Here is a 13,152-nt window from a genome sequence, read left to right on the forward strand (position 1 = left end):
TTCTGGTTTCCACAGTGTTCTCTCTGTCTCTCTGTCTCTGTGTCTCTCTGTCTCTCTCTCTCTCTCCTCTCCTGCTGACAGCAGCAGATCTGATTAGCAGTTCCTATCTCCTCAGCTTCATCTAAAACTACTGATAACAACCCCCCTCCCTAGAGCAGAGGGCATAGGAACCACGCCCATGCCATCAAATAGTTATTTAATAAATCAGGTCTCTGAAGCAGGGTCTGAGCTGAGTACAGGGAACTGCAAGGCAACAGAAAAGCACCCATAAGGAGAATCCCGTAATGGTGGGTGCTGACTGTAGTACTTCAATTACCTTTACTTCATATTCAGGGCTGGCCTGATGGTTAGGTGTGGGAGTTCAAAGTCAGCTTCCAGGGTTCAAATCCTGGCTCTGCTTCTTTTCAAGGTATGTAGTGACTTTGTGGTAATTTCTACTCTCTGTTGTAACTGTAGAGACCAAATGAGTTAATGCAGTATGACTTCTTCCTGTTGTTGTTGTTGTTTCGAGACAGGGTTTCTCTGTGTAGCTTTGGAGTCTGTCCTGAATCTCGCTCTGTACACCAGGCTGGCCTCGAACTCACAGAGATCCACCTGCTTCTGCCTCGCGAGTGCTGGGATCAAATGCGTGCGCCACCACCGCCCGACTAGTTGGACTCTTAAAACAACGTCTGGAATGTAAATGTTCCAAATAAGCGAATTGTTAGTCCTTGGGATAGGACTTGGTTTGCATCCTGGACTTTTCCAGCCATGCTGTGGAGGAAAGCTCTGCTCAGTCTTAGGGCTTGATCTCCTTCCTTTCCCCCTTAGTTTATCGATGTCCTTGGAGGTGCACATCATGCCTCCCCTTCAGCTGTTCACTTCCAATCTGCTCTTAGCATCCAGTACTGGAGGTGGGTGGGGTGGGGAGGGGGTGGGAGCACAGCGAAGAACCAGAATTACTGGCCTCAGCTTTGACTCTGTGCTACCTGGGGCAGATTTAGGTGGATCACAGCTGCCCTCTGAGCTATGGTTAGGGCCAAGAGAGACGAGGAGGTGAAGGTGTTTGCATTTAGGAGTCTGTCCATGTTGTCACCCACATCCTGACTTACAGTAAAACGCTGTAAGTTCTTATATTTACTTCTTCCTCATTTCTTCCCTTCAAAATCTAATCAAGGAGTCTCGATGTTCCTGGCCTTCCTGGGTCTGGCCCTTGCCCTGAGAACCCAAGCGCAGGAATTCCCTCGGTTTCTTCATGTATGCACTAGGGCACTGATAGACGCCCTACCTTCTTGCGGTGCTATTCTAGGCTCACTGATCTGGTTACTTTGCCCCCTTCCTATGCTTGACTTTAAGTGTGTTTGAAGTCGGACCTTCGGCAGAAGCTCGGTAAGGGCCAGGGCAGATATAATCCTAATTCAGAGAAGCACTTTACTTTGGGCATGCTTGGGTCTACGGGTCTACGGGTCCCAGGACCATGATGGGCTCGGCCCTTGCTGAGCTCCCAGGGGCTGCCACCTGAGACTGGCTGGGAAGAGCTGCACGGCCCTTCGCAGCTTCGGCCGGCCGTCTGAACAATAGAAAGGAGGTTGGAGGTTGGTGGGCGTCGGCCAGGTCCCTGCGGGAGGGAGGGGAGACCGGTGGTGCTGCTGGGCCACCGGGTTAGCCCAGGCCACCCGCTTGAAAGCCGAACGGGCTCGGTGCGGGCGGCGATTCTGGAGGAGGTGGGGTAAGGCCAAGCCTACCGGGCTGGGACCTGGAAGGAGAGAAGGGCTCGGTGTGGAGTCTCCTCCTCGTGGTCCCGCTGCTTGCCCGGGCCTCTGAGCTCCCCCGAGGTTCAGGTGGGCGCCTGGCCCACGTGGGGAAGCGAGCGGCGCGGGCTCGCGGGGCGCACCCCCCTCCGAGCGCCCCTCCCTGGGACCGGACGCGGCTGCTCCGGGGCAGCTGGGCTCTCGGGGCCAGTGGGTTGCGCTCGCGGCTCGCACGCCCTTCGGCCGCTGCCTGGCCGGGATCGCAGCCGCCTCCTCCCAGGGAGCCGCCGGGGCGGGGCAGAGGGGGAGAGGGGGTGTGCGGAGCGGGCGGGGAGGGGGCTGAGCGCTGTGGGAGGGAGCGAAGGAGCCAGCGAGCGAGCGAGTGAGAGAGCGGGGCATTTCTGCTCAGCTTCAGAGCGCCTCGGAGCCCGCCAGGGCGGCCACTGATCGCAAGAACAGAGAGACAGACAGACAGACGGCTCCCGGAAGGCGCGCCGCCACCACCAGGTTAGCAGGGCGCGGAGACCGCGCAGGCTGGCGCCGTGTCCCGAGCCTCGAGTATTGGAGGACGTGTGTGGCCGGAGCCGCGAGCCTTGATCCGTGTCTTTGCCGGTACGTGTGTCAGGGGTCCCAGTCTCCGGGTGTGCGTTGAGTGTGAACGCGCGTGTATCTGTGGATCGGTACAAGTGGATGTTTGGCGTGTACGCGCGTGTGCATCTGTGTAAGGGTGTGAGCCTTGGGGCTGGGTGGTTTGTTAATCTGGGTGAGGGTCTGTGTGTCTGCTTGTGCTTATCCGCGGATGTGCCTGGAGAGGGTGTGTCCCAATGTGTAGCAGTGTGTACATCTGGATGAGGGTGTGTGCCTGAACCGATGGCTTCGCTTGTGGCTAAACCCTATGGCGTGTGTGTGTGTGTGTGTGTGTATTTCGCTGTGTGCGCGCCAGTGTGACTCCCCGTGTGTGTGTGTGTGTGTGTGTGTTCGCGCGCGCGCGTGTGAGGGCGGGTGTGCACCCGCGTAGCCCCTGTGTGCGTGTGCTCGGCTTTGTCTCCGCACTGCCGGGAGGAAGGGGGTGGGGGCGGCGGCCGAGGCACTGGCGTCGCCCGGAGCCCCACACTAGCCGGGGAAGTGGGTGGCAGCGGCGGCGGGGGCGTCCTCGCTGAGTGGAGACTCCCTGCTGGCAGGTGGGCAGCCACGCCCGGGGTACGGGAGAGAGCCCTACTGACAGCAGAGCCCGATTCCAGGCTGAGCTGGAGCGGAGGGCGTGGCCTGCCTGAATCCCCGGTGTGTGCTTGTGAAGGGTGGGGTGGGTGATTGGGTGTGAAGGGTGTGTGTGTGTGTGTGTGTGTGTGTGTGTGTGTGTGTGTGTACAGGCGTGGGTGTGGGTGCTGGTAGCAGCAACAGCGACCCCTCGGCTAGTAAGTAACCCAGCGGGTTCTGAAATCCTTTTCCTTGTGGTATAAGTACCACCACCCAGGACCAGAGACAGCCCAGCCTGGTCAGCTACACTCACAACCTCACCCTCTTACTGGGCAGAGCAGCAGCCTAGGTACCCTAAAATGACTAGTAAGATGATCACTGTCTTAAAGGGCCAGCGCCCCATCCCAAGGAATCTCCTCTCAGGAGGCCTCTGTACTTTGAGAGATGTGTCTTGTACCTCTTCCTCCATGTGTTGGTCACTGCATGCATGTCTAGTCTGTGTGCATGTGTGCATTCTCCCTGTATATTTCCTGTGCATTCAGCTGCATATGTACATGTTACTGATGAACGGTAAATAAGACAACTCCGGATGTATATGTTCATCTGTTTTGATAAGTTCTGGTATATTTGTATTTATGAGTGTAGCTGTTTGTGTGTTGGTGAGCCTGCATGCGGGGCTGTATAAGAAATGCCATTTTGGTGCTAACTGGAATAGGATAGGAAGTTCCCTATATTTGAAAAACAAGGTGAAAAGGAAGGCTGGGGATTTGGTCGCTGACTTTGCGGCTTTCAGACACTGGTACTGAAATGTGTGTAGGTAGATTGGGTTTGACAAGGATCTAGAGAAACAGAATCTTCCAGAGGGAAGGGAAGAGAAGGACGAGCAAACTCAAACCTGTTCTTCTCACTGACTTCCCTCCTCCTTGCTGCTTGGCAGGTGTACAAGGATAAGTGTGCAGGATTCAGAGTGGAAAGGGAGGGAGCTGGGGGTGTAAAAGGAAGACAAGCGGATGGTGATGGGGCGGGGGGGGGGGGGGGAGGCAGATTCCTGCAACTTTTAAACTGTTTTCCTGCCAAAGGCTGCAGAGGCAGGGAAAGCTGGCCTTATCTCTTCTCCTGAGTACACATCTCAGGAGAGTTGCTGTGGATGCCGCTCACAGCCACTGCGATGTGACCCAAGGGTCTGTGCCCCCCCCCCGCCCCCCGCTTTGACAACAACCAAACCTTTTTGTGCTTACTTTTTTTTTTTTTTTTTTTTTTTGGTTTTTTTGAGACAGGGTTTCCCTATGTTGCTTTGCACCTTTCCTGGAACTCACTTGGTAGGCCAGGCTGGCCTCGAACTCACAGAGATCCTCCTGGCTCTGCCTCCCGAGTGCTGGGATTAAAGGCGTGTGCCACCACCGCCCGGCTTTTGTGCTTACTTTTATTAAGCTTCTTTTCTTTTAAAGACTCGAAACTTCCTGAGCCTCAGTTTCTCTGGTTAGGCGGCTAGGGAGCTTGGGGTTGGCTCTTCCGAGGGCTGGACTTTTGCTCAGAGTGCTAGATCTGTCTCATTACTACGCTTTAGGAATTCCCTGTTCTTAAAAATATTGTCACTTTTCATATGGAGGGAGGGAGGGAGCAAAGGTCAGAGGATAAGTTGCAAGAGTCCGTTCTCTCCTTTTACAATGTGGGCCTCAGGGATGGAACTCAGGTCATCAGGCTTGGTAGGAAATGCCTTTATCCACAGAGACATCTTGCTTGCCAGGAATTCACCCTTCTCGACCCCAGAGATCCTGGCTGTTTTCCTACTCACCATCTGCCACTTTCCTCACCAGAGCCTAAGGCGCTGGTGCCCAGTGTGGTCAGCTTACCACCTGCAGCAGGGTTGCCAATGTCTTAGAAATGCAAATTTGGAGCCTCATGGTAGACCTACACAATACAAAAATCTGGGGATGGGGCCTAGCAACCTCTGTTTTGACAAATGCAAATTATTCTGACCTGTTCTACAGCTCAATAGAGGAGCCAGGAACTTCTAGGTTGAAACAAGGCAACGGCCCCTCCTTTCTTGAGTTGTCTGTCATACCTGTCCCTGAAGTAGCCCCCAAACCTACCTTAGGATGTAGGGGTTCTGGCTTCCAGCCCTGGGTCTTCCTTGTCTTCTTAGACAATAACTCCTTTGCTCACCAAAGCAAAATCTCACCCTGGAGCTTCCTAACTATGCTCATTTTCTCCAAACCTTACCTTGACTTACCAGAAGGCAGGTGAAGTCCTGTCCTTGCCCACTTGACTCTGGCTGGGATTTTGTGCATGCGGGCCTCTCTGTCCAGTACCCCAGTCCCTTTTCTTTTGGGGGTGAGCAGGGCTTGCCAACTCCCTAGGCTAGGCGAATATTTCCCTTCATGCATTCTTAGAGCTCCTGTCTCTCCTAGGGCTTGTGAGCGTTTGTAATTATCCTTGAACTTGTTAGTTGTTTGATTGTCTCCCTCAACTAGACTGTAAATGCCATCTGGGCAGGGACTCGCTTGTTAATCTTCCTAGTGTCCCACATAGTGTCTGGCTTTTGGTTTGTATTCGATAAGTCTGTCAAATGAATTAATGTCTACAATAGGAGATGATACTAAATGATGTCCTTTCTTAATTTAGTTTCTCCTTAAGCTTTGATGGTGTACTGTCCAAGGGGGACACGGACTGTTCTCAGACAGGTTATCTTTTTTCCTCCTGCATCTCTTGGCGGTAGACTTGAGCTCTCACTGTGTGCCCTGAGCTGTGCTGGCTCTGCCTGGAGAAGGCAAGAGAAAGCTCTTGGGAGACACAGTCTAGCTTGTGTTCTGTGTCCTTTTGAAATAGGACCCCATGATCCTGTGCAGAGGGAGAGCAATGAATGGGAATCTAAAGGTCTGGAGTAGACTGGACACATCCCTTTTCCTCCTTTGCATGTTCCTTCTTCCACCAAATGAAGGGTGGGCATGCCTGTTCTTAGTGTAGTAATCCCTCCTGATCCAATGACGATTTGGCCCAAAACTCCCTAGGGGATGTCTAAAAGTGTGACTAGTACTGAACCCTGTACATACCATATTTTTTCATATTCAGCTGAGAGCTTTCATGTTTTCACTTAAAGGAAGTGCTTTGTGGCTTCCCTGGTATATCTCTATTGCCAACATCACTATTCTTAAACGTTGGGACCACTATTGTGTGACATAAGGACTGAGTGCATAGATGGGGTGCCAGTGCAACAGCTGGTCTGATGACTGAGATGGCTGTTGAGTGACCAACTGGTAGGGAGCAGACAGACACATTGGACAAGGAGTGATTCATGTCTTAGGCGGAACAGAGCAAGAAAAAAAAAATGGCTTCCTCGTGCTCCTCGGAACAGTCTACAACTTAAAATGTATGGATTATGTTTTTGTAGAATTTGACATTTCATATTTCCAAACTGTAGCTGATAACCGAATCAACTAAGGAGGGCCTCTTATGGTCACTGACCCCGGCGCCAGAGTTCTTCAAGCTTTGCTATATACTAGTTGAACAATGACGTATCTCTTCCTTCCTGTCTCCTCACCTGTAAAATGAGCCAATAGAAGTCTCTGTTTCACAGGGTTGATTGAGAATTCAATGAGACAACACATACGGAACGCTCGGCACAATGTGGGCACCGAGTAAACATTTGGCAAATGTTAGCTGTTATTACTCTTACGGCTACTGCCCAGTTTGGTCCAACCTGCTTGAATGCCTTCGTGTTGGGCCCTGGGCCTACAGAAGGAAGACCGAATACAGCAGTGTTCACACACAGCCTGGGGTGGCAGCAGATATGACGTAAAGCTGCCATCGCACAAGGTGGGGAGGAAAAGGCTTTATGGGAGAGGACGAGATGGCGTTTGTGTTGGATACGGTCTTGTGGTAGTTGGGTCAGTATGTGCAAAGGCAATGTGGCTTTTTATCCCAAAGAGTTTCACGTGGTTGAAACCCAAACTAGTGGGTGGTAGGGACTGAGTGAGGGGCTGCGGAAGGAAGGAACCGGGGCAGGCAGAATGGCTCCAGATCCGTGGAAGAGCTTGACCCAGCCTCGCTGGTGGTGGGGACCCGGGAAGAGAAGTAAGCGACCAGGGAGGACTTGCATTTCAAAAACAGCTCTCCAGGTAGTGGGAGTGCTGACTTAAGGTAGAAGAGGAGGATTGTTGACCAGGATAGGTCAGGGTCCAGCGTGATAAACTCAGTGGGAGCCAGTGTGTGTGTGTGTGTGTGTGTGTGTGTGTGTGTGTGTGTGTGTGTGTGTGTGAATGGACTGACCTCTCTTGGGCTTCAAGATCCTCTTAACTGCACAGCTGCCTGGTGAGTGGGAACCTGGAACCCAGAGATGTAGATTCCAGGTCTGCTATGGTGTGTTACCTTCCTGGTGCCCCAGGCCAGGGAGCTCAGAGCCACAGACCTAAATCCTCTCTGTTCTGGAGGCTAGAAGCCCAGCATCCACAGTCAGCCTGGTGGCACCTTCGGCCTCTGGAAGTCTGTTCCCTGTTCCCCACTGGCTGGCTTCTGGAGAAGGCTAGCGGTGCCTTTGATCTGCTGCCCAGTCTGCCTCTGTCGTCAGGTGATTTTCTCCCTGTCTTTGCAGCTCCTTTCTTCTAAGGTTTAGGACCTGCCCTGATCCTCTGTGTTCTCATTTTCATTTAACTAATCACATCTGCAAAGACCCTATTTCCAAATAAGGTCATAGTCTGAGGTTCTGCTTCAAGGAGATGGGAAAAGGGTGGGTGTCACTCCTCAACCTCCGATAGACAGAAGACAGGAAAGAGCATGGGCCTCAGAGTCCTCAGGCCCAGATCCAAATTTAGGCTCTGAACAGAGTGGCCATGAGCCTTAGGGTGGGTCAGTTACATTTTCTCAGTCTTAGTTTTCTCATCTCTGAAATGGGGACAACAGTTCCTACAATAGTGTTATAGTGGTAAGACTGGTCAGGATGAAGTTATGAGCACATTCACTGGGGTGGTACACAGTAGGTACTCAATTATTACTCCCTCTGGGGCTCCCCTTTCTCTGCCCTGAGTAGCTGAGAAGATACTTAACATTGCTACATTTTCAGATGTGAAGAATCATTTCAGTCTAGAATCTAGACCAATCCTGCCAGATTCCAAACCCCAGGAGATAATGAGAAAGCTCTTTGCGAATTGCTGAAGGGTTTGTTGTTGTGATTTTTAATTATAACCTTCATCATTGTAATAACCCTTGGCCATTGCCACATTTGCTGCACCTCAACAGAGCCCAGCCCAGCCCACTCTTCTCCCAGGGAGGGCCTCTTCCCCCTTACATGGAGGCTTTGCGTGGAGGCTCAGCGTTGGGGAAACCGTGGACATGATTCCCGTGGCTCCCTTTATTAGCCTGGGAGGGAGAGCTAGGCTCAGATGGAAATGACAACCCACAGCCGTCATGGCAATCGGAACACCTTATCTGTGGCTCCTGACCGTCTGTTTGCCCCAGTTCAACTTCCATTCCAGAAGCAGTTTAGGGCATGCAGATGCCTAGAGAGGGCTCTGGACAAGTCCTAGACAGAGGTGAGGATTCAGCTGGGATGATCAGCCTAAGAGATAGGCCCCAGGGGCTGGAGATGGCTCAGTGCTGAGAATGCTTACAGGACTTGCAGAGGACCCAGGTTCGGTTCCCAACACCCACGTGGTGGCTCCTAACTGTAACTCCAGTTCCCAGGGATCCAACACCCTCATTGGCCACCAGGCACACACATGGTATGTGTAGATACATGCGAGCATATACTCATACAGATAAATCTTTAAAAAAGGAAGGAAGGAAGGAAGGAAGGAAGGAAGGAAGAATGAGGTCGTTGGGGCCGGAGTAAGTAGCAGTCCCTGTGTGGCTGACCTGGCAGGTTGTTTTATTACCAGCCTGGCAGTGGCCACTCTGTGTGCTCCAGTGGGAGGGGGCGAGGCTTCCGTGGAAGAGTGTGGAGAGTCAGTGCCCGGAGGTAACCAGTGATACCCCATTGATAGCCTGTGCTTCCCTGTGGGCTGGGTTCTAGTGGTCCTTGCCTTGGGAAGGCTCAGGAAAGGGATGGTGGAGAGGACTTACCCTATCTTGGCAGTTTCCAGTAAACCATCTTCCTCTTCCCCAAGCTGGGGCACTCAGTTTCACTTGTCCCTTTTCCTCCTTCCTCTTCTGGTTTCCTCTCATTCCCTCCGTTCGCCTTCTCCTTCCTCTCCGCCTTCTCTTGGGTTATGGGTCTAAAGATAAAGTCTGCAGAGCCTCTTCAGGTGACTGATTTGGGGCTAACTGGAATAGAAAGCCGGGGTCATCAGAGACTTAGGAATCACTGCTGTCATGGGTTTCTTCTTCACATCCGGTGCTGTGCTTAGCGCTTCCTGGGACTTCTGACTTTTAATCCTTGCCACCACTACCCAGAGACCCAGACTGCAATCCTGTCGTGTCAGAAGAGGGTAAATAACATGCCCAGGCTGGGATTTAAACCTTGGTCTGTCCAAAGGCCACAGGTACTTTTGAGTCTTGCTTGGGACCTGTGAGATCATTTAGGGGTCCACAGAGATGCAGACGTTTGTTCAAATTCTATGAGCAAATTCTTCATTCTGAGCACAGGGACCTCAAGACAGGACCTCTGCCTCCAAGCCTATGCTTTGCCACAGTGTGAGGGACAACAGGCCCCAGGGCTGGCCATGGCTCTGAGTCCACCTTATTCTGGGCAGCTGCCCATCTTGGGGAGAGATATGGCATCAGAGGAAGATGACAGGACAGGTTTGAAAGCCTTTTGATTTTACCTATTACTTATCTATTTATTTATTTTTATTTTTTTTTTTTTGTTTTTTTGAGACAGGGTTTCTCTGTGTAGCTTTGTGCCTTTCCTGGATCTCGCTCTGTAGACCAGGCTGGCCTCGAACTCACAAAGATCCACCTGCCTCTGCCTCCCGAGTGCTGGGATTAAAGGCGTGTGCCACCACCGCCCGGCTTACCTATTTATTTTTGAGACAGGGTCTCACTATGTAGCTTTGTTTGTACTGGAACTTGCTGTGTAGGCTGGCATCAAACTCACAGAGATCCTCCAGCCTCTGCCTCCTGAGTGCTGGGATTAAAGGCCTGGGCCACCACACCTTGTTTCCTTTGCTTTTTTTCCTAGTTATTTTCCACTAACCACCTTAATTTCTCATCGATGATGTTGAGTCTTCCAGTTAAAGCAACTTATTGTCTGCAAACCATAGTCGTGGTCTGCTCAGAAGGGCCTTGGGCTCTTAAGGATCCCCTGGCTGGCTTAGTGATGGCTGGAACTCTGCAGAAAGTGGTCAGGGAAGCCGAGGTCAGAGCCAGGAGCCCCAGGGTCCCCTTTACTAGAGAGGGAGTGTAGAGTGCTGGGGCAGAGCTGTCTGGGCTGCCCCTTATTCCAAGTGCAGACCCCTACACAGGCTGCGGACCTCACAGTGTCTGTCACCTTAGGTACTAGGCGGCTATGGTCTTATGCCGGGTCCCCACCCCCACCCTTGCCCATTGACTGTCAGCTGGTGGTCCAGCTCAGCCACCAACCTGCTTGCCTGAGATCTTGACCAAGGAGCTTTACAACTTCTAGCCACAAAGGCCTCTCCACAGGCAAGGGGGCAGAAACTGAATATGTATAATCACTCAAGGGACAGTCTCATGCCCCTAAGTTCTAGGGTCCCCAAATACCAGGGGTTTTAGACATTGTTCTTGCTAAAACCATGCAGGAGGGCTGGTTTAGCCCCCTTCCAGGACTCATATCAGAGATATCTGTGAACTTATGAAGCAGCAGGCACACTGAAATTGTGCACTGTCCCAGGGAGGGAGGATCGGATGATGACACAATCTATGTGCATTCTCTCTGGTCAAGATCTCAGGCAAGCAGGTTTTTGTGTGGCTCCTGAGAGTTTAGGATTGCCTCTTCAGGTTTTTGTTTTTTTGAGATGGGATTTCTCTGTGTAGCCTTGGCTGTCCTTGAACTCATAGAGATCTGCCTGCCTCTGCCTCCCATTAAAGATATGCACCATGCCTGGCACCTGACACCTCTTCAGTATTTTTATTGTTGTTGTTATTTGTTTGTTTTTTATTTTTAATTTTATTTAACTTTTTTTTTTAATATATATTGGTGTCACATCCCCTGGAGTTACAGGCAGTTGTGAGCATGTGGGTGCTGGGAATTGAACCTGGGTCCTCTGGAAGAGCAATCACTACTCTTAACCACTGAGCCATCTCTCCAGCTCCTATTTGTTTTTAAGACAGGTTCTTACTCTTAGCCAAGGCTAAGCTTCTTTTTTCCAAGAATAATTTGCAGGACTGATGGATCTTGATGCCACTACTGAGAGCAGGGGGTGGGGGGTGGAGGTTTGGGAAGTGAGACTGGGAGGGGAGTTGTTTTGTTTTGTTTTGTTTTTGTTTCTGTTTTTTCAAGACAGGGTTTCTCTGTGTAGTTGGTGACTGTCCTAATTCTCGCTGGGTAGACCAGGCGGGCCTGGAACTCACAGAGATCCGCCTGCCTCTGCCTCCCGAGTGCTGGGATTAAAGGCGTGCGCCACCAGTCCGGTGGTGGGAGGGGAGTTTTGTTGGAGGTAATGGGAAGCCAGTGAAGGTTGCTCAGCAGAAGTGGCCTCAGATACTCAGTTCTTCTCTATGAGGCTGGTGCTAAGGATGCCTTGAAGTGATCTTCAGTTCTAGAACTTTGCAGGGCTGTCTATGTACCTGGCCAAGGTCAGGATCTGAACCCTGGTCTGTCTGAATTTAAAGTGCACAGTGACCCCAGAAATGTCAGGATCTCTAAAGATCAGAAAACGGGCAGAAGAAAAGATCTACCCACCCAAGCCCCCACAGGATAACAGGTGTGAACCACCATGCTTAGCTTCAGGACTTTTATGGAGTTAGAACTAAGTTCTAGAGAAGGGCCAACACGGAGCTAATCGTGGGGCCGTGTAGAGAGATTGTTTCTAGCTAGTATCTTGGGTGTGCTGCTCGCTGGTTTTGCTGGGAGGGTGCCAAGTGACTGTGGATCAGTCCCTTCCTTAGTCTGAACTTCAGGTTTCCCATGCAAAGCAGGGGTGGAACAGGATAATGTCAAGGTTCCTTGCAGCCTCGATCTGGCATTCTGGAAGTCATGTCTCCTGTTGTCCAGTCTGTCTTTTCCTTTTGTGCCTCTGTGTCACCTCCTCTGGTGACCTGTCCTCAGCATGCGTCTCCTGAGAGCCTGGATTCAGGTTCCTCCTGTCCTCTCCCACAGGTCACACCACATGCCTGGGCCCTCAGGTCCCTGCTCGCTCATTCGGTTCCACTATTCCCATTCACCAGAAGTGCAGCAGGTGCCTGTAAGTCTGGGGAAGTTCAAGGTGGTTTCTCTGCGGGTCTGTCTGGATACCCAGACCAGTGCCAAGCTGAGAGGCTCACGGGGCACGCCCAGCACTCACCCATGTCGTTCATTGTCCTTGCGCCTCTGTTCCCCTTGCTAAGAACGCCAGCTTTGCCCTTCCAAATCCCTGTCAGAATCCTGTACACCTTTTTCAAGTTTTTGCTCCCATGCCAGCCTCTAGCCCACAAAGCCTTCACTAGCCCTCCTCCGCCTCCCCGCCAGATTCTCGTTCCCTCCTCTACATTCCCATAGGGCCTTATCTATTCCCCTCTGGGGACAAGTTCTGCCCTCGCCTCAGCTTTACTGATAGATGTCTGGTCTCTTTTCCACTGGGGAGTCTCATGTCTAATCCTTCACTCCCCACCCTCACCCCCCACGGGGCTGTGTACAGAGCAGGTGCTTAATCCAGGCCTAAAAGTTTTATTGGCAGAGAACTGCCTCCAGCCTTGAGCAAGGCTGGCCCACATCAGTCACTGGCAGGCCACACTTCTCACATAGCTCCTCCTTTATTTGTGGGCTGGAGAAAGGCCAAGCAGGGCAGTAGCTAAGGACTTAAATTCTGCCCCCCATGCTGCCATTTGCTGGCTGTGTGACTTTGGTCAAATCACTTCCTCTTGCTTCCTCTCCATTTTCTCAGGTTAAAACAAAGGGATAAGGCTAGGTGTGTGAGTACATGCCTGTAATTCTAGCACTAGGCAGACTGAGGCAGGAGGATTGTGAGTTTGAAGTCAACATGGGCTATATAGAAATGCCGTCTCAACCCCCCCCCCCCAACCAAAACAAAACCAGCAAACTAAACCAAAGAGGTAGACATGACAGATATGTTGGGGGTGTGGAGAAATAACTGGGGCTCTGTGTAAAGTGCCTGGAAAGCACTGTGGAGAA

At 51.7% G+C, this 13,152-nt stretch overlaps 1 protein-coding gene across 6 annotated transcripts in view; it reads left to right on the forward strand.

Moving 5' to 3' along the window:
- Nucleotides 1–2,090: 2,090 nt before the first annotated feature.
- Epb41l1 (erythrocyte membrane protein band 4.1 like 1) overlaps nt 2,091–13,152 on the forward strand; it is a 127,740-nt gene continuing 116,678 nt past the window's right edge. The window contains exon 1 of one of the 6 annotated variants that reach the window (XM_059261769.1): nt 2,091–2,342. The gene's annotated coding sequence lies outside the window, so the exon portion shown is untranslated. The remainder of the gene's footprint in view (nt 2,343–13,152) is intronic. The other 5 variants (XM_059261765.1, XM_059261763.1, XM_059261766.1 and 2 more) reach the window with 5 other exon arrangements.

This window comes from Peromyscus eremicus, chromosome 4 (genome assembly GCF_949786415.1).
Source record: "Peromyscus eremicus chromosome 4, PerEre_H2_v1, whole genome shotgun sequence".
NCBI lineage: Eukaryota > Metazoa > Chordata > Mammalia > Rodentia > Cricetidae > Peromyscus > Peromyscus eremicus.